Raw genomic sequence first — 21,350 nt, 5'->3', positions numbered from 1 at the left:
ATACATTTTCATTTTAGAACAATAATTATTTTCTGCCATAGAAAAACAAGGGAGTATATATTCTGAAAGAAACTAGTAAGTAAACAAGAAAAATACTCAAAAAACAGCAAAAAGTTCTAGTCTTGACCTTGTACAAATTTAGAACCAGATCTGGTTCTGAGAATACTTCATCTATGTGCGTTAGTTCCTCACCAGTCATTCTCAGATATGTAGTACATTGAGTTTTTACTTTTAATAAGTATTGTCACCTAACTAATCTCAGAGTTTTACACAATCAGCTTTATTTTCTGTCACACTAGAAGAGTATGGCATATATGGAAGACTAATGAGTTAAAGGAAAGCATTTGAGAAAGACCACCACTCAACGTACCGTAAATTCTACCAGTAAAATATAGTTATATTTGAACTTCATTTGCAAAGATGGTTTGTTAGCTTTTTTAAATGCTCTCTTCACTTTAAACTACTCATGAATCATTCATGATAAGAAACATGAAAACCACGAGCAAGCCTAGACCTCTGTTCCACGCTCAGATAATTTGGGGTTTTTTGTCATATAAGATGTCATTTCCCAAGTCAAGAAACCTTCTTGCTTTTGACAGGAAATTCATCAGATATGCCACAATGTCTTTGAACAAGTGTTTGGGTCAAAGTATTAGCAGGAGTTGCAGAAATATGTCCAGTATTATGTAATTTTTACTGCTCTCCATTTGCTTCCTTGTAATTTAAATGGTAAGTAACACAGCTCTCTGGTCACCCCAGAGGAGCTATAAACAGGAACAGACTTTACTGAAAACAGTAACAAAAACCCCAGCACTAGAGGTGTTGCACTGTGTAGAAAATAACAGATAAAGTGACAACTGTCCTAGAACCAGGGTTCTGATTCTTGGTTAGGATCAGTGACCTGAGTTTTGCCTGGAACACTTTCATATAGCAGAAACAGCTTTGTTGAGCTTACCCTTTACAAATATTATAATGCTCACAGTCCTACCTATTCTGTTCTGTTTTCACATGATTCTTCAGAATCAGAAAACTTCCTCATTGCTAAATTCTCTGGCTTCATCTTTGTTAACTTTTTATGGGTCAGTTCCACTGATCTTGCCCTTAACCATTCTCCTGCAGTAACATAGCAAGAGGACAGATTTGCTTTCAATATCCCACTGGGATAATTGTTCTCTGTCTGCTCTTGGAGAAACCATCATGAATCATTATACTGTCAGTATGAATGACAGCAGTGCTGTTCTTTGTAAGCATGATTCTGATGTTATGATCATATAAGCATGATCATGATATCAAGGTTCTATTTATACACTGAGATTTGTTAAAGTCATTATGGTTATTATTCCTGCCATGCTGATCCTCGGTTGCTATTGTCATTGTGAATACATTCTGTCACATTTTCTACTTCTGGTTTCAGAGCTTGTTTTCCCTAAGCTAAAGGTTTCACATTCAGTGGAACACCAAACATTAAACTTTTGTATTATTTTTTATTCTGTATTTGTCGGTGTGTTTTATTGAAGTTGCAAAATTGCCCAGGATTTTTTCTTACTCCTATACACTATCTCTTGGAAACCAAAGATCCAACTTCTGTTCTCGATGAGATGCATAATTACCTGATATTGGACTGATTGTGATCTGTAACAATCTAGTTTTTTCAGGGCTTGCAAGTGTTAAGCTCAATGGTGTTAAAAATAAGCCCAGCACAGATAATAAATTCTGACAAGTATCATGATGGAGAAAAGCTGTCAGTACATGAGAAATTACAGAGTTTTGGTTGAAAAGACTGAGAGACATTAGTGGTCAGCTACCATCTTCCTTTAAACAGAGCAAATTCCAAATTCCAATTAGACATTTCTGTCTGTAAACTTGATTTACTTTTGGCGAGTTTCATCTCTAGCCACCACAGACCTGTAATGGAGTGTTGTCTTTGCTAGTTAGAGGCCATAACCTCTCCACAGAGGCTGTGCAGCCTCCATCCCTCAAAGCTTTTCAAGTCTTGAAAGACAAAGCCTTCTCCTTGATATTAATACAAATAAAATGTGCACATAGACCAGACAATAGAGTCTATCCTCTTTGTCATTATTTCTTTATTAGGGATAACAATAAAAATGCAAATTTGTTCCTGTTTTTTGTTTCATGAAATATTACTGCTGAATTATTGATTCCATGAAACTGGATGGAAAAAATCATAGTAAGTTCGATGTGGAGAATTTTTATCTAGTATGTATTGGACAAAGTCTAGGAGTTACCAATTACAAATGGAAGTCAGTATTCTTTACATATGATACCATGTGTTCATGTGACTATGATTTTAAGCAAATGCCTCCATATACACTGAAAGAGAGAAGCACAAGCCTATTCTGAAACATGTGGGTGCCTACCATTGGAGACACTGCTGGCATGCTCAGCATTAGCTATGGGATAAATTTAGTTTCAGCAGCAGATGATTCAGAAGTTTAAGGATCAAAAATAGACAATATTTAATTAGAAAGCAGAGGAATTACCTTACCAGTAATATCACAAAATATTTCAAATGTTTCTGGTCTCAATCCTGTATCACATATGAAACTGTGAAAAAGTCAGCAAGGACAAAATCAAAAGTTATTGACAGCTATATCTACTAATGCTTTATTAGGATTTTCATTTCTACCTTCTCAAAAGTAAGTCATCTATTAAATCAATATTAGAACTCAGATCTCAGTTAGAGGTCTTTCTTTTATAGCTTAGAATTAAATTGGCCAGAACACAAGCTACTGTATCTTCAGGGCCCAGGAAGGAATTCTCAGTAACTTCAGAGCATTAACACTGTACAAGGAATGTACTGCCATCTTTCAAACTTTCAGTGTCAAAGTTCTACTAAAGCAAACGCTGTCTATAATGGATTTCTACATTCATTATGTTTTAACTCTCCATCAAGATTATTCTTTTATGTGGGCAATACTGTCGACTTGACATCTTAAATAGTGCCGAAACGATGTGGTGGAGAGTGTTAGACAGCTTGACAATCAGAAGAGAACAAAGCAGGAGTGCTCAGGAAGCTTGCTAGAATATTTGGATTGATTTTTTTTTTGTTTTTAGAAGACTTATAAGAACAGTTTACTGAGGGAGAGAAAAAAAGCCTAAAAATGGAGAAAATGGCAAAAGTTGGAGCAGAAGCTGCCCCCATCTACAATACATAAATTCTCCTTCAGTGGATAACTGATGAAAATTATTTTGGAATGGAATTGAACATGATTGAGCCTACATACATGTTTATGTCAATCTTATCATGAGAATGTTTCTCAAATGATGATCTGAGAATTGAGAAGAAGAGAGGAAAGATTTGTTGTAAAAAAAAACCCAAAAAGCAGCAAAGCAGCTCCAGAAAAAGGAAATCCTGCTCAAAAAGTAATAATTGGTTAAACTACACAGTAAATCTAGAAGAAGAGGAGGTGCTTTGCTAAGAATGTGTAATAATAATTTAAAAACAAATTTAAGAAATTTAAAAAAGGAAGGTCTAGGACTCATATAAATTATAAGTGTATTAAGCAGGGAAAAAACTAATAAAAGAATGCCTTAAATTGAAGAGGAAGCACAATAAAACTGTACAACCAGTAGTATATTCATATCTTGTAACACTGGGATGGTGTAATCACAAAATATACTAGAGAAGAGGAGGCTGAGGGGAGACCTTATTGCTCTCTACATCTACCTGAAATGAGGTTGTGGAGAGGAGAGAGCTGTTTTTTTCTCCCAAGTGACAGGGGACAGGACAAGAGGAAATGGCTTCAAGCTTCGCCAGGGGAGGTTCAGGTTTCACATCAGAAAAAATAATTTCACAGAAAGGATCATTGGGCACTGGAACAGGCTGCCCAGGGAGGTGGTTGAGTCACCATCCTTGAGGTATTTAAGAGACAGGTGGATGAGGCGCTGAGGGGCATGGTTTAGTGATTGATAGGAACGGTCAATGATCCTGTGGGTCTTTTCCAACCTAGTGATTCTGTGAATCTGTGAATGCAGTTAATGAAGCTGACAAAACAGCAAAACAGGTAACAAGAATTAGCAGGAATTACCATTTTCAAGATGAAAAGAATACTGAATTTATCAGGCACTCCCATTTCCATTCCAGATTTCTGAAATAAATAGTACGTTAACACATAAAGTATACGCTGAGTTATTTTATCTTGATAGTTCTTTGATAAGGTAATAGATTTTTTAAATGGAACCACCTATCTAGACTTTGGTGGTTCACATCATACAATATGGCATGAGAAATTCTTACTTAAATGGAAGAATATGTGAATTAGTGCAAGAATTTAAAATTAGTAGGGAACTAGTAAAAGAAGAGAATAATGGACTAGTGGTGAAAATGAAGATTAAAGAAAAATTCCTACTAAAGCATCTGAAGGACTTCTATTGGGATTTTTGTATTTCATTAACCTTGCCTAAAAATGCAGTGCTGTTTTAATGAAAAGTACAAATGACACAATTAGGAGTTACTGTCAGTGGGCTGGAATATCATACCTGAAGAACTACACAACCTTGAGAAAGATACTAGACTGCTGTCTACTGCAGACTTGCTTGTTCCTTTCATTGTTTTATCTTCAGCTTGGTATTCTTGCATGAGAACGAACAAAAACCCCAACAACTGGCTTACACTGCCTCTCTAAATCCTATCTCCATATTTGCCACATATCCCCAAGAGTTTACTTGTATTTTGTGGTATCTGTATACCAAAATCTATGCTGTTCTTTGTCCAGCAATGAAATGTCTCCAGAAGTATGACAATGTTATACACAATGTTATACAGACTACACAGGTACCTAGATACGTAACGTGACAGGCACACATTCTTAGGGAGATCTGCCAACAGTACTCTTCATTTCATTTCACAGGCCCTTAAAATAAAAAACTAACATGAAAAAAGACTACAAAAGGGATGGTATCCATGCACGACATTGCGATTTTATTAAATATCTTTTGATGTTGTGAAATAAGGTTACTTGGGACAACCATTTGCTTACTCTTGATGCTTTTATTTCAATATGGTAGTGAAATATTTCTGGTGAAATTGCCAGTTATGAATAACAGCAAAGGAAACTCATGATTAATTTTCATTACCAGATTATTTAGCTGCATGCTGCAGAAAATTGTACTTAATTGTATATCTAAAATCAATATTCATCTCAATTAGAAAGGAACAGCAATAAACACCTGCAGCGCATGCTCAAGGACAAATGAGACAAATGTTGAATGTAATGAATATTTGCCTATATACCTAACTGCTTTAACACGTTTCAAATTCAAACTTGTATGTGAAAGCAGTATCACTATTTCTCACCAGCAAGATATTTGCTGAGCAAATACAAGAGTGTCTTCTTAAAAACTTAACATCTTTGGTTTTTTACAGTTCTTGGACATAGTCATTAAAAATATAATACAAAATCTATCTGTTAATAAAAATCTGTACCTCACAGTTTCTGAACAATGCAGTAATTTTATTGCTTTTGCCTTTTACCATGAGTTTTAGAACATTTTTCCCTATGAAAAACTCTTGATGTCAAAAGAAAGTAATCTTGGGAAACTGAGTTTAAACAGAAGGGAAGGGAGAGCTGAAAACATGATGAGAGTTGGTGTTATCCAAAAGCAAAACCACTGTTCTTCAAAAGTATTTTTCTTTGTCCAACTAGGACCCTCTTTGACATTTTCTGTGCACAGTTCATTTGAGAGTGCTCAGCAGCAGCTGTTTCCAGTAAGCAGATGGATAAATTGCAACCCTGTCCACTCAGAGGGGAAAGGCTGTAGTTGTACAGACGCAAACTGTGCCATGCTGTTTGCTCACAGAATGAGGAAAATGAACCGTAACTTTTTCTTCCACTAATGAAGCCTTCTTAGGAAGCTCATAGCTGAGTTAAGACCGGCCTTAGCTTTTGCCAGCACAACCAAGGAAGCTAACTGAATCTGAATGGACCAGCAACCCGCAACCAACAGACCAGTCTTTTACAGTCAACAAAATCAAGTTCAAGCAGTTCTTTCCTAGTACAATGACACTCCCGACCTACAAATCTCCTAGATTTTTCCCATACACGTGCAAGCTCTTTTCATTCACAGCTGATGTAAAGATGTTAGCAGCACACAGTTACCAAAATAATGCCATAGTTTTTGAGAGGCACTTAGGCTTTATCTTAATACACAAGACAGATGAAGACCCATGAAACAGCCTTATTCACATCTGTAAAGCTCAACTCTCCCCCTTCCAACAAAGTCAGAGAGATGCTGTTCAGCCTGACAGCTGGTAATAGTCTCTGGCCCATGTTATCCCTTGGCCATTCCCATGCACTGGAACAACTGTCTCAGAAATACGCTAATTATTAAAAACTCTGTGAAAACCCTATGCCACTGGTTAAGTCCAGATCGTATTTTGGTAAATTCTATGGACATATTTATTTTAGTTATTAAACTCACCCGTTTTCTGGCAGTGTTATAATTAACTTTTAAATTTTGCCACCTGCCATCTTTATCCTCTGTCAAAAATAATTTCCAATATGAGTGGAAAAGTGAAAAAAATGTCCATTTATTATTTATAGTCTATTATTTGTGTAGATCAGTGATCATGATAAACTTCCTTCCATAATCCACAGACTGTTATCTTCCATAAGAATATAATCATAAAATCAGACTAACTCAGGTTGGAGGACATTTAGGGTGGCACTTCCTAAAAATAACACATTATTCCAGTTCACTGGAAACAAGTAAGTAACAGTTGGTGAAATGGAGAGCTGAAAGAAACAGTGCTGTCACTTCATTGTGTTCAAAATACACAAGCACCTAAAGAGTTTTTACTCATTAATTCAAAGATTGTATTTTCTAGGGATGTCATAGCCACTGCATTCATTTTTCAAGGAGGAAACTGAAATAATGAGAGTATGACTGAATGCTCTTTGCTCACATAATGCTCACATTAGTGCTAAAGTCAAAAGGCTGTAAGAAATAAAGTGATTAATCAGAATGGGCAAGTAGTGTGTGTCCCATGAATAAATTTCTTATATAATTCACCTATATAGTTTAGAAAATAAAGTAATTTAAATTGCTAAAAACTGTTAAAGCTTACAGATTTCTTCCTGTTGGAAAAGGTACAGTATTTTCTTGAAAGGAAAATAGTTCTCTAACTGTGATTTGAAGGAATAGCAGCTGGTTGCCCTCCACATTTTAACATACACTCTAGTGTTTGCTGACCAAGCAATTACCAATAGTTCCGAAAAAATAAAGACATTTGAAATAAATTTACCAAGATACATCTGTTCTTAGAGCTAAGAACATTTTTTCAAAAATATCTCAAGTTTGTTCCATGTCATAAAAGGATGGTTTCAATTTCAGTTCCCTACAGTGTTAACTGCAACCATTTACTTTAAACATTATAGATGTTTTCAAGTTCTTGTTAGCATCAAAAAGAATTGTCATTAACTCATTAAAACATGCAATAAAGTAAGCCATTAGAATGGTATGTGGAAAATAAAACCAACATGAAGAGATGCTAATATGTGTGATAGCTCAAATGAAATAATGAAAAAACTTTGCTCTGGCAGTATGGGCTGATAACTGAGTTCCTCAGTAAGGTCCACTTTCAATTCAATGAGATTCTTAACGCTGATTTTGGTGCTAAGATCATAGCAAAACAGAATATTATGGCTGCAGGGATGACATCATACAGTACACAATATATTATTTTTCATATCACACACATGCTGACAAAAAATCCCAAATCCATAAGAGACGCAAAAACCAAAACAAAACAAAAAAAAACCCACAAAACCCCTCAACACTTTTCCATATTGTTACTATTATGCAATTAAAATGTTTTAGTAAGAAAGTATGAAAACCCTTATTAGGAATCCATAAGATATTAATAACTGCAAAAAAAGTCCTGTAAACTTAAGTAATTTAGCCCTCTATAGACAAAACAGTATTTAAAATACTGGTTTTGGTAGTGAATATGGCTAAAAGACTACAATCCTATCGTCTATATTACACACACACATGCAATTCTTGAAGAAGAAAATGGAGAAATGTTTACTCTTTAAATGCCAATCCTTATATCATTCAAAATGCAATATGTAAACCTGATTAGGTAAATCAAAAGTAGTATGATTAAATGTCCATACTCAGTAACCTAATTACATTAATTAGCAACTCATCAATGCAGAAAGTAACTTGAGTGATCCTACTGTAAAGTTACATAGGATGTAAAGAGAAGAAACCTCACTATTACTTTCCAGCACACTTCTTCCCTGCAGTTCTGAAAGAAAGATCTGGTTACCTGTTTTTTTGAAAAATAAAGAAATCTGGTAGTTGTTAACAAATGTAAAAAGGGGGAAAGAAAGGGAGTTTATCCCTGGAGTCTCTTTCTGCCTTTGAGGACTCTGTTTTAAATGGAAACAAAACCAACAACTTCTTTTGTTAGCTAGTGTTATCTTCATAAAAGTCTATGATAAAATTTTATGCTTTGAAGAAAGAAATTCCTTAGGTAAAATCACAAACATATAGCTAAGTAAACTTTATCAAATGGTCATTTAATATATAGAATTGAATTTAAACTGCACCAAGAGTAATATAAGATCTTGCTTTTCCTCATTCCTCTATCCTGGCTACGACAGTTACCTTCAGGAGTTTCAGGTCAAGTATATTTCTAACTGGATTTTCTAAGTTTTAAATAAAACTGCAATTTCCTTTATAATTTCTATTTTTTTCTATAATTGGTAAGATTTCTGCAACTACTTTTTATCTTACTTAAGGATTCACTGCTACATGCATAGAAATCTGTCCCCTTGTGTAGCAAGCCACAAATCCATCAGCACAGTGTATTATAAGTAAAAACATTAAAACGTAGAGGTCAAAATCATTAGAAAATGAGGCAAGCAGGTTCTTCCATAGTATTGATACTGTCCTGATGTCGGAAACTCAATCTGACTTCAGTGGGGACTGTCATCATTCAGCTCCACTTAAAATTAGGCAAAATAAATTTAATATGGCATCCATTTTAATACATTTTATTATACAATACTTTAGAAAACATGTTACAGCTTCTTCACAAGGCAAAATGCTAACTGGTCCTCCTTAACAACTGAAGAGCCCTCTGGAAGATCATACTCACACTGTAAACATGCACATCTGCTGACTGATCTGTTCTTTTATAGATCTGCAGCTGCTTCACAAATGCTGAGGCAGCAGTTTCATCAGTGCACAGAAGGTCTCCAGAAGTGTTTGCCTGCTCTGATTTTCATGGCAGATTTTATTTTAAAGCGTAGAGAGAGTGCTAGCTGGCACCAAAGTCTATGTCACCGCTCAGTGCTCCTTTCAGATTGTCTTGGCTTTTGCTTTCTGTTATGGCCATCAGGGTGGACAGCCTCGCGAGCCTTCCCACTGTGAAGCCATAGAGAAGCCTAGTGAGTGCTGGTGCTGTAAGCTGCTGATCAAGAAACCTTGCGACCTGCTAACGGACCTTTAGAAATGGCTCTGTTTATTCTCCTCTCTGCATCAGCGTGAACTCTGAAATACAGGATTTCTTGAATGCCTGTGCCTCAGTATCAAGTTTACACCACTTATTACATAAGTGTTCCAAACTCCAAAACAGGAAAGGAAAAGTAAAGCTAAAGTAATTTATTGACCTGTACACACATAAGGGACACGTTTTAAAGCACATGCTGGCTTTGTTTCCTACATTTTATATGACAACCACTTACACAGCTGCAGTTTATTTCCTACAAAGTGTTTATTTACCTGAGAACACTGCCTTCCGCATACGGCACTCCCAACAAGTGCTGCTGGTGGAAGGTTTGGGTCTGAGACGGAAAGCCAGCAAAACTGAAGTCACATCAGAAAACTTCCTGAATGCAATGATTTTCATAGGTAAGCCATTGCTTCCCAATGTTAACAATTTCACTTTCACTCAGTTAAATAAACAATGTGGGTCCCTCTAGTACATCTATTAATTCTTTTTTTCAGAAATTAGCATAAAGAAGCTATTTACAAAATAATTCTCATTCTTCAATGAAAGAAATACTGTAACAGCCAAAGCTCCTATTTTTATAATGGCTAATTATTTTCTCTGTGAAACTCTCATCCACCATCCACCTCTCTGTTGACTTTTGTCCTTCCTCAAAATTACCTTTCTCATTCTTTCTTGTCTGGGATGCTTCATACAGCTCAGCTGATGATATATACTGAGTTTTTATAAAACTCTTCTGAGATAAAACTCAGTATTTACTGGCTGGGGTCTCTTTACCTGTCATACTAATGCGACATCAAATAAAGCCTAAAATAGATGATGTTTGTAAACTGGACAATAAAAGGTCTGTTTATATTGTCTAATTTATTATGTAAGTACACATTTTACACGTCATTTTCAAGTAGCCATCATTTCAGCTTACAGTAAGCTACTGATTACCAACATTAACATTGGGATTAAAATCTCTTCGGAACAGAAAGATTAAAATTTTAATTTGACATGAAAATCATAATCAACTATTGAAGTGTTCTCCATTAATATATAGTACTGCTTGGTTTAACAAACTACATGGTGGTATTTTTCCTCTGCTTTACAGCATTTTATTACAGGGAGCAGATAAAATAACACCTTTATGCAATAGTTTGGGGATCCTTTGCTATGAAAGGTGCCACTTAAAGATAAGTAATCTCCTGAAATTAATTTATTGCACTACATTATATCATAAGCATCTAACTAGTTTAAACTGATGTTAATCAGCACAGCTGCCCTTCTCTCCTCCAGTCTCAGTCTGAACTTTTCTACCTTTATAGTGCTCCTTAATTAAAGCTGATGTAAGTTCGTATGATAAACACCATAAACTAGACTAGGCAGCTTTCAGGAAAAACTTTGTTTAAAATTAGTATGTCAACCTCTTCTTTAATCTTCCTGATCAACTAGGAAAACAAAAAAGTTTGTCTTTTTGTCCCACCAGTCAATCCCAATCAAGTTCACTGAGTAGTCATGTGAAAGCTTAGATTAGCTCAAGAGAGAGAGCAAAAAGGAATAAATCGCCATGAGAACAGGCACATCTCATGGTGTCATTACTGGATTAAAGAGGGAGTGAAATAATGGTGTCAGAATGAGTTTAGTCTCGAATGGAAAAAGGAAAATTTCAAAGATAGATAATAAGCAAGATTATCCCAATTTTCCCCTAGGAAAAAGTGGAACACGTGAAGAATTTAATTGTAAGGTCACTTTCTTGATATAATACTATAAAACCTGACTTGACTTTAAAAAAGTAAAACAAAATAAAAAAATAAAGTTTAGGTGAAACATTAGTACAGAAGGGAGAATAGTGAGCCTTGGCCATGGATGAAAGAGACAATTAGTGGTCATAACAAATAGATATAATTAAAAATTCAGTTATATTTTGAACATGGAATTAAAAATAAAGAAAATTAATTAATTTAGTGAAACAAAGAAGAAAAATCTAGAGAAAAAATAACTATAGATATCTGCTAAAAATATAATTTGAAAAGTCTATCAGAGACTACACTACATTGATATTAAATTCCCACAAAAAGCTATAAATTTTAGCACTGAAGTCCTAATTCTTATAAAAGCTTTCTAACATAATAAATGATGATATACTATCACCCACAGAGTTTTGAAGAATATCAATCAACAACATCAAGCAGAGCATTTTAAAGACTTACTAAAGACCTTTCCATTTTTGCCAACATCACAAATCTCTGCAAACTTCTTGACCTTATACACAGCTGATGGCTCATTAGTAAAACAACAAATCGACAAATTTCATGAAAGAACAGAGAAAACTACCAAATCAAATAAACCTATTTTCTTGTTAAACCTAATATTCATACAAGGTTTTGTGTAAATATGCCTTCACAAAACAGAAAAGCAAAAAAGATATAAACTTGCACAATCCAATATCTTTTCAAACAGGTATTCTCCTTTTCACTTGTTTTATATTACTCATAATTGACACAACTAAGCTAAAATTGTTGGATACCTTTGCTATTTTTTCATATTCAGTGTCTCATTTCCAAAAAATATTTCTTTTTCCAGAAAATGTAAGAAGCAGTCAAGTATTGGTAAATACAATAAACATAGTCAGGAAATCCAGAAAATTTACCTATCAGTGGGTTATATCCATGTCCCACAACATATTACCACATCCATATTACCATTATGGTCTGCTAGATTATTCAGTGTATAGTTAACACCTTTGTACATAGGTTTTGACAGAAATTCAAATGTCCTGCCAAAACGTATTTTAAAAAAATACTTTAAAATCTAACAAATTAAGGTAAAACAAAATTCATGCTGTCTTGCTAAACACTGCACTTTTCCTGCCTCCATTCTTGTATATTTTTACAGAACTGCTCCAAGAAAAGTATAGTAATGTTAGAAAACCCCCAAACATATCTTTTTCTTCGTTTCTTTCCTTCTTTCTTACACGCACACACATAGCTAGCTAATTTTGGATCATCTTACACAATGACAAAAGATGTCTTCAGTAAACAGAACAAAGTAAACTGGAAGTACTCCTGCAATTATAGATGATGTGGTGGGCAGATCTCTGAAAAGAGACTACATTTCACAGTGAACCCAGTGCTCCCAAGTCTGAAAATATTCCTTAACAACAAAACCTGAGTCCATGAGATATCAGTAATTCATCTTATTAATCTGTGACTTTGTTAGCTACAATTGACCTGGCATGAAATTCACAGTGAAGATAGTAACTATTTCTGCAGCAAATTGTAGGTATATCCAGTGGACAGGTATTCTAATACAGCTACTCTAAATGTAACAAATCTCAGGGACATGTCTGAGACTCCATTCACTGAGTCTGCAGAACCAAAAGGCAATACTGTCAGTTACAATTCTTAACTGCTACAATGAAAACCAGCAGCTTCTCTGCATCCAGACTCCTCATTACTGCCAGAAGTGTACTATGAGATTGTTATATAAAAGCCTTAAGAGTATCTGGGTTTATAACACAAAAAAACCCCTATTACAACTATGGCACTAATTAACTATGTGAAAAAGCCTCCATTATGTCTCCTGCAGCCTCCTTTCCTGGTCTGCCTTTGAGTCAGAGACCTGCCTGACATGTCTTGTGTCTGTGTGAAAGACTATTTCCTTACCTGTTCTTGGCATGGAGACCAGCTAAAAAGTTCATAGACAGAAGTGTCAAGTTTGAAATATCGCAGGACATCTGTGGTGTTGTCTTTAACTATGTTTCTTCTTGACGGCATGAATTAGCCCCAGTCATCATCCTTTTCTGTTTATTATCTTTTATTCTGCAGCATGTGGCATAATAATTCTTGTAGAGATTTGAAACAAGACACAAGGTTCAGAAAGGTCACATTTAATTGCACGCATAGTGAATGTGAAAAATTTCAACCATGAGATTATAAGTGGGGACAAAAGCATCATGGATATCTGGATAAATAAGGACGACCAAAGAGAGTAGAAGAGAAGACACAGTCTATAAAAGCAGTTGAAGCACTAAAATAAGTAAGGCAATAAAATTATTGGGAGTACAAATTAGCTCAGAGAAAATTATCCCTTGCTATGAACCATTTAGAAGAAAGTTAAAACTACGAAAGGTGAAGTAAAATGCAGAAGAAGATCAATTTAATTTCACTTCCAGAATGTGAAGCAACATTTTAAATTGTCATAAACTGCTTGTTGTTAATTGCCATTATTGATCACTTCAGTTAGGCAGTTTCATTCCAAACTCCTCTGTTACTCAGCTGCGCCGAAACATAAGACATTCTTTCATTCATGTATTCTTAAATGGAAACTGAACCCCAAATTTTCAACATCTGCTTACTGTGCCTATCCCACAGTTCAGATTTTCTTAGACCAGATATTCATATTCTCTTCACCCATCTTGAGCAAATTTTGCTATAGCTCATCAGTGAAAAGAAGAAGACATTTGGTTCTCTCTTTCTCCAGGACACTCTGAAGCACCCTGAAGATTGATGCCTGACAAGCAAGCTGACAAGACAGTAATGACATTCATTTAAGAATGTTATTTCTCATGGAAAATGGCTTTGAATTTTTACTTATTTTACTTATTGCTAAACAGTGAGTGAACTGGAGGACTGTAATGCATTTTTCTACTTGATTTTTAGAAAGAAGATAGACTCAGAGGTGTCAGAAATACTGCACACTCAGGGAATTTCTGAATATGTTAACACACAACTCAGACAGAGACTGGTTTTTAAGATATTTAACAGATCATTCTGACAAACAAGAAGTTACTGAGTAGAAATTCAGATATGTATCCAAAGCAGAAACCTACAACAGATATGTGGTAAAGCAAACAGAACTTACTGGACTATTGTAATTTGTGTAAAATTCACACAAAGTATGTTATCATTATACAGACAATGTTTGTGCAAACAGAACACATTGCTGTGTCAGTTATGAAGGTTTTAAATATGTGTTGAGCTACTTGGACAGAAATCCATTCTTGAATTGCAGACAAAAAGCAAAAAGAAAAAGAAACAAAACAAAAAAACCCAGAGACGCTGACACGTGTGCAAAGGAAACGTGACTAAGCGAGGTGCTCATCCAATCAGTAATCTACTGTAGTTACAGAGAAAACATGACATATAGATCCAATTTGACAAAGTAAGACAGTGTCACTTAAGGTAGTACTTAGGACTGCCAATACTGAATATTATTTTTTTTCATATGCAAAATTTAAAATCAAGTGCAACTTGGAGTGACAGGACTGAAAATACAAAGGAAATAGGGAAAAAGAATTACAAATCTCATTTGAAATACTCAGAATTAGGCTGCACTCCAATTCTAGTATTCAAGAGTATTCAAGAAGCAAAATACAAATACTGATCCAAAGATTGGTTTGGGAACTTCTAGCCACCCTTAGCAAGAGAAAAACATGCATTTACTTTTCAAATACTTGAGTAAATATTGTCTCATATTTCTCTAAAGTACAAGAACACATGCATCTGTCTCACAAATCTAAGCGAGGGGAATTTAGCCATTAATTTGGGATGGGTTGACTTCAGGGAAAAGTCAGGTGAGTTTTGGTATATCTTCACAGAATAATTAAAAATTGTGTTATCCCAATATACATCTTCTCTCATGAAATTTCTCAGCAACTCGGTACTGGCATGACACGTCACATGGCTGTTGCGCACTTTAATCTGCCTCCAGTAGCTGGCGAAGAAAGACTCCAGATTAGCCATAAAGTGCTGGGGTGCATATATAGCTTCTGCTTTACAGATGTACTGCATGCAAGATGGCTCATCAGGCTGAGGCAGTCATGAATTTAAGTTGGATGTTTCATACTAAAACCACCGAAGATGCTTTTGCCATGAGCATCTGTACATACCTAAAAGCCCAATGTTTCTTCTCCAGCCTAATTTAAAACATACATAACTGAATCCAATTCACAGAAATACATTTTGGAGGAGTAGTAAGGGTACTACTGTAAAAGAAAGGGATTGACAAAGACATTAATTGCCACATTGAAAGAATCTCCCCTCACATCATAAATTCACATTCTGGATTGCAAGGTCCAGAAGAACAGAATTGGAGTTTGCACTTGGGTAACGTTATCACGTTACCTCATTCAGACTTGCAGGTGTTAAGACTAGAAAAATTTTGGAGCCTTGTGACAAGAATTACAAAACAGAAGTAAGCAGAGCATCTCTAGGTGGGTATGGGAAGAAAGAAACGTCTCCATCCCATCTGGAGGCAGATTCTGCCAGGCATCATTCCAAATGACTGCACGTGCAGGGGAGTGAAAATAAAATATTGTCCGATTAAGATCTGAGCTTCGGGACAGACCGAGATACAGAGATCTGATGGAAAGGTGGCAGAATCCCATGACGCTATTGAACTTTTTTTGGTTTTTCTCAAACTAGCACCTTAAACATATGTGGTTGCTGGACAGCAGGACATGGCATTCAACTTCTTCTCTACAACCCTACCTCCCAAATCAGAGCCAAAAAGCCTAGAACCAGGGCAATAAAGCGTTACAACACAAAAAGCAATTTTCTACTCATTTTGTTTTTTAATTCAGTTTTGTCCTTTTCCAGCTAAGTTAGATTCCTTGGAGCAAAACCAGTAACGCTCTAAGGATAATCAGAAGAGAGTCCTGTAGTCCTGGCCATAGAGCTGTGTCAGTACACGAACAGGAGCCCAAGCGCTGCAAGTCCCCCAGCAGGCAGAGTGCTAACCCACGGTCCTAGGGTGGGAACAAGCATGTGTCGGGGTAGGGGCAGAGTTTAGGGCTCGTTTGTCTGTTTGCTTTTTGTCAATATCTACACGGCTAAAATAACAGAAAAAACAACCCCAAGCACAAACAAACAAACAAACAAAAACCAAACAAAAGCCCACAAAAAGAATACCTGGAAACAGAACATCTGTTCCAGATTGAAATGTTCAAACTTGCGGTCATGTCCTAAAGTTATTGACAGGCCAGCCGTACAACACAGGTAGATCTTTACTGCCTTTTTGGCAGATGCTGCACTTACGTTCTTCTTAATTTGCACTTGTTACATAGTTCTGACAGCTAAATGCCATTGAAATCTTAAGAGACGTGCACCTTTACATTCTTTTCGCAAGCTTCAGCACAAGGCATAAAACCACCTTCTGCACATGTCCAAACAGCTGGGAACATCCACCCTGAGGAAGACTTTGCTAGCATAGATCCATGTTTAGTTTGAACGATCACAACCTCGAACACGGTTCAAGAAGATAAAAAGCCATTCCTGCCTCAACCTGCTTTCAGTGCAGTTCAGGTCACATTCAGGTTCATCGTGATGGCACCTGAAATCCTGCAGCTACTAAATATCGACAGAAGATGCTGCTGCCCTAAGTGTTCCATCAGAGGAGCAGATGAGTCCCAAGTCCTGACAGGACGTTACTGAAAGCAGACCGTATCAAAATACCCTCTAACCACCCGCATGCTCAAGCTCAGGAATGTCTGTGTGGCAGAAAAGATAAGCCAAGACAAACATCCCTTTTTGCGTCATATTTTAAGGCACATCTGATTATAAAAAAGCATACATTATTTAAGAAAAGGGAAAAAATACATGTGTATGCATACCTGCTGTCAAATACACAAACACAAGTAGAAATACATGCTATGAGATATTTAGATCCAAATCACCCCTTTCCACTCACACTTTTTAAGCAATCGTGTTTTTCCCTCACTTTGTACCCAATGCAACAGAATCAGAAGTAAAATGTCATGATTGCCGTAACGTGGGTTTTGAAATACTGGAGCCAGCTCCTAACCTTTCTCTGAGGAAACCCTTCTAGCGTCCTGGAGGTCCCAACTGGAAGCTGTGGATACTTTTGAAGAGGACAGGATGCCAGGCAATGGATAAAACACTGACATCTGTTCATCTAATTAATCCAACCCCCCTGACAGTAATCCAGATGGGCAGAACACAGAGTGATTTTGGGGGACAGGAGAATAAAAACCCTAGTACTCCTGAACCACAGATTTCAAACGGCTTTTAGCTTTGCTGCTTTTATACGAGTAAGCTGTTTCCATATGAACCAGCTCGTTAGCAGGTCCCAGCTGCTCCATTAACCAGTACGGGGAGATTTGGTATCACCCTAAGAAAACAATAAACTGCTACAGAAAGAGCTTTCTGGACCAACGGAGCAGCCTCACTGGCCTCTTCCAGAAGGAAACCTACCTCTCAGACTTCTCCGCAGGAAGGTTTAAAGCATTACAAAGTTCACAGCAGTTGAATATGTACATAAATACACGTTCAGATGTATTCACTAAAGCAAGAATGACTAAAAATAAGCTTACTACACAGTTGAGGCTGCAGTGGTCAGGCTCTGTTCTAAAAAGCAAAAAACCAGTTCCATCTGCAATGCCTTTGATAGTTCACTAATTAATGATCAAAAATGCATGTGCTTCAGCATCATTTTATGCTTTTATATGGATATCTTATTCCATTATAATTATCACAGACCATAGAAGTCTATCAGGGCCAATCATTTCTTAATGCAATTAAATTCCCAGGGGAACAATATGAAGTAGTTTATATTGGGGAAATCTAGGAGAGCTTATAACCAAATGGGAGCCTACTAGTCTACTGCAATTATTCCAAACTAGAAAAGTAAAACAAACTGCATGAATTTTTAACAGATTTTCTGGAATGCTTGAATTAAAACAATCAGTAGGTGTCAGAAGTTGCAATATGAGCTCATCTTCAGACTCCTCCTACATCCTCTATCACTCACCTCTTCGGGGAAAGGATTATGCAGCCGCTTTCTCCTCCTGGATGAAATCCCCCACTCTCAAAAGAGCTCTCGGGACTATTTGTCTGCTTCCCAGTCCTGTTAACACAACACCTTTAACTCTTTCTCTTTCACAACGCCATGACAATTCCTATTAAAACGAGCCTTGAAAACCACTCCTCTACAACACAAATAATTATTAGTTCTTTCACCCAAAGGTATTAACATGAAGATTGGAGCAGAGAAACAATAAGAAGTCTCTAGGGATGGATTCTATCTACATACATCTTACCCTGTTCTTTTAGTCATTTTTAGAATACCTCCATCCCGGAGCTGGTAAAACAAATTATTCTCTTTCCCATTCTTTCACTCCCTCTCTGCTGACATCCTGACGGTGATGCTTTTCTTTCTCTGCCCACACAAGAACCTTTCAGGCTTTAGTATGCTCTTTACCCCAAGACCTGCTTAAGAAAAGCGATACATAGCACGCTGATGGGGGCCGGAATGTGATTTATTTCCCATTTCATGGTTTCCCCCGAGGACCCAAGTAATCACTGTGAGAACATCTCGTCGCTGCCACTGTTTTAGTTCCATTTGCTCCCCCTCGTAAGAGCCATGTTTGATTTAACATCTTGCATTTATCCAAGATAATACTGAGGTGTTCTAAAAAATGTTGAATTTTGAGAAATAAATCTTCAGCACATCAATCTACATTGGGCAGCAGTTTGCACAGCTCTTTCCAAACAACACACAGTTCCACTATTCCTTACATCATTTGCTTGTCTAAGCATTTTGTAGTTCCATTGAATAAAGCCCAGTACCTGTTATGACGTACAAGGCTAACTTCATAAAGGAACTTCAAAGACAACTTAGTCCTAAAGAAGATATCTTACCTCTTCTTAACAAACACAGACCTAAGAAAATTGTCTGTAGAAGAAGAAAAGGCAGATTAAGAAAACACCAGCCAGCATTAGCTGAAGTGAATAGCCTCCTTCTCCAGGCACCTACGCCAAGTGCAGAAAGCAGCACACCTCTGCTGGGATATTTTCACCAGGGAAGATTTTATAGCAGGAGTTCAGGAGAGCAGGGGCAGACAGTGGGCACTTGGAGCCAGGAGAGCTTCGCTGCTGTCAGCTGCCAAGCGGGAACAGAGTAGGAGAATCACCAGAGAGGTGGAGCAGAAAAAGGTTGGCTTCAATAGAACTCAGCCTTCTCTGATTGTTCCTATGAATTACAGAAGAGAAATATCATAACAGTAAATCATGACTGGCAGTGAACTATTTTCCTAAGTACACTGAAGAGCACAGAATATAAGAATTTCTTCTTGCATCAATATTCCACGGCAATAGCTTTTCTCCCGAGGCTTAGAGAAATCCTTCCTCCTCTAATCCTGTTTTCCAGTGACAACTTAAGAACCGAAATGGCAACAATTACCCCTTTCTAGTGCTAATTCACAAATTGCCAAGATTTCATGAGTGGCCCCCCCCCCCACCCCACAGACCCCCCCTGCCCCATAGATCCCCCCCCCCAGCCCCACGGATGCCCCCTAAGTGACCGCCCCCCCCCTTCTTAGACCTTCAGCCTCCTTCTCGCCTTCGTCTTCGCCTTCGATGCCTTCGTCACCTGCCGAGCCAAGATGGCACCCCCCGGGGGGCAGGGTGGGTGTGTGGGGGGATCTATGGGGCAGGGAGGGGTCTATGGGGCAGGGAGGGGTCTATGGGGCAGAGGGAGGGATCTATGGGGCAGAGGGAGGGATCTATGGGGCACAGGGAGGGGTCTATGGGGCACACCACCCCCTTTCTCCCCCCAGATGCCGACTCCTCCTGAGGCGACGGCCCTGCCCCACGGCGCTGCCCCATAACCAGCCACCCCCCACCCCCCCGCCCAGCCCCATAAGTGTGGGGCGAGCGTCAAGATCTCAAAGCTTCTCCGCGGTCGTGGTCTGTGTGGGGATCTATGGGGCTGGGGAGGGATCTATGGGCAGAGGGAGGGATCTATGGGGCAGAGAGGGGGGATCTATGGGGCAGGGGGCTCGCAGGCCGCCGTCTGCCCCCCAATTAAGAGCCTGGGAGCCACTTGTGGGGCAGAGGCCTTTATTGGGGGGCACCTTCCTCCTTCTCTTCCTCCTCGTCCTCTTCTGCTTGGGGGCTGCGGTAGCCCCAGAGGCGCACGGTGCCGTCCCACTGTGGGGCAGAGCCAGAGGGCCTGCCCCACACATCCCAGCCCTGCCCCATAGATCCTCCCCCTGCCCCATAGATCCTCCCCCTGCCCCATAGGGACCCATAGAACCCAATAGAACCCAATGGGGACCCATAGAACTCAATAGGGACCCATAGAACCCAATGGGGACCCCAATAGGGACCCATAGAACCCAATGGGGACCCCATAGAACCCAATGGGGACCCCATAGAACCCAATAGAACCCAATGGGGACCCCAATAGGGACCCATAGAACCCAATGGGGACCCCAATAGGGACCCATAGAACCCAATGGGGACCCAATATAACCCAATGGGGACCCATAGAACCCAATGGGGACCCCATAGAAACCAACAGAACCCAACGGGGACCCACAGAACCCAATGGGGACCCATAGAGACCCCAATAGGGACCCATAGAACCCATAGAACCCAATGGGGACCCTATAGAGCCCAATGGGGACCCCATAGAACCCAATGAAAACCCACAGAAAACAATGGGGACCCTGTAGAGCCCAATGGGGACCCTATAGAACCCAATGGGGACCCAATAGAAACCAATGGGGACCCAATAGAAACCAATGGGGACCCATAGAACCCAATAGGAACCAATAGAACCTAATGGGGAACCCATAGAACCCAATGGGGACTCAATGGGGACCCATAGACCCCAATGGGGACCCATAGACCCCAATGGAGACCCATAGAACCCAATGGAGACCCCATAGAACCCAATGGAGACCCCATAGAACCCAATGGGGACCCCATAGAGACCCCAATGGGGACCCATAGAAGCCAATGCGGACCCATAGAGACCCCAATAGGAACCCCATAGAACCCAATGGGGACCCATAGAACCCTATAGAACACAATGGGGACCCAATAAAGACCCATAGAACCCAATGGGGACCCCAATAGGG

The sequence above is a fragment of the Phaenicophaeus curvirostris genome, chromosome 31 (genome assembly GCF_032191515.1).
Source record: "Phaenicophaeus curvirostris isolate KB17595 chromosome 31, BPBGC_Pcur_1.0, whole genome shotgun sequence".
Lineage (NCBI taxonomy): Eukaryota > Metazoa > Chordata > Aves > Cuculiformes > Cuculidae > Phaenicophaeus > Phaenicophaeus curvirostris.
Note: the sequence above shows the minus strand (reverse complement) of the source record.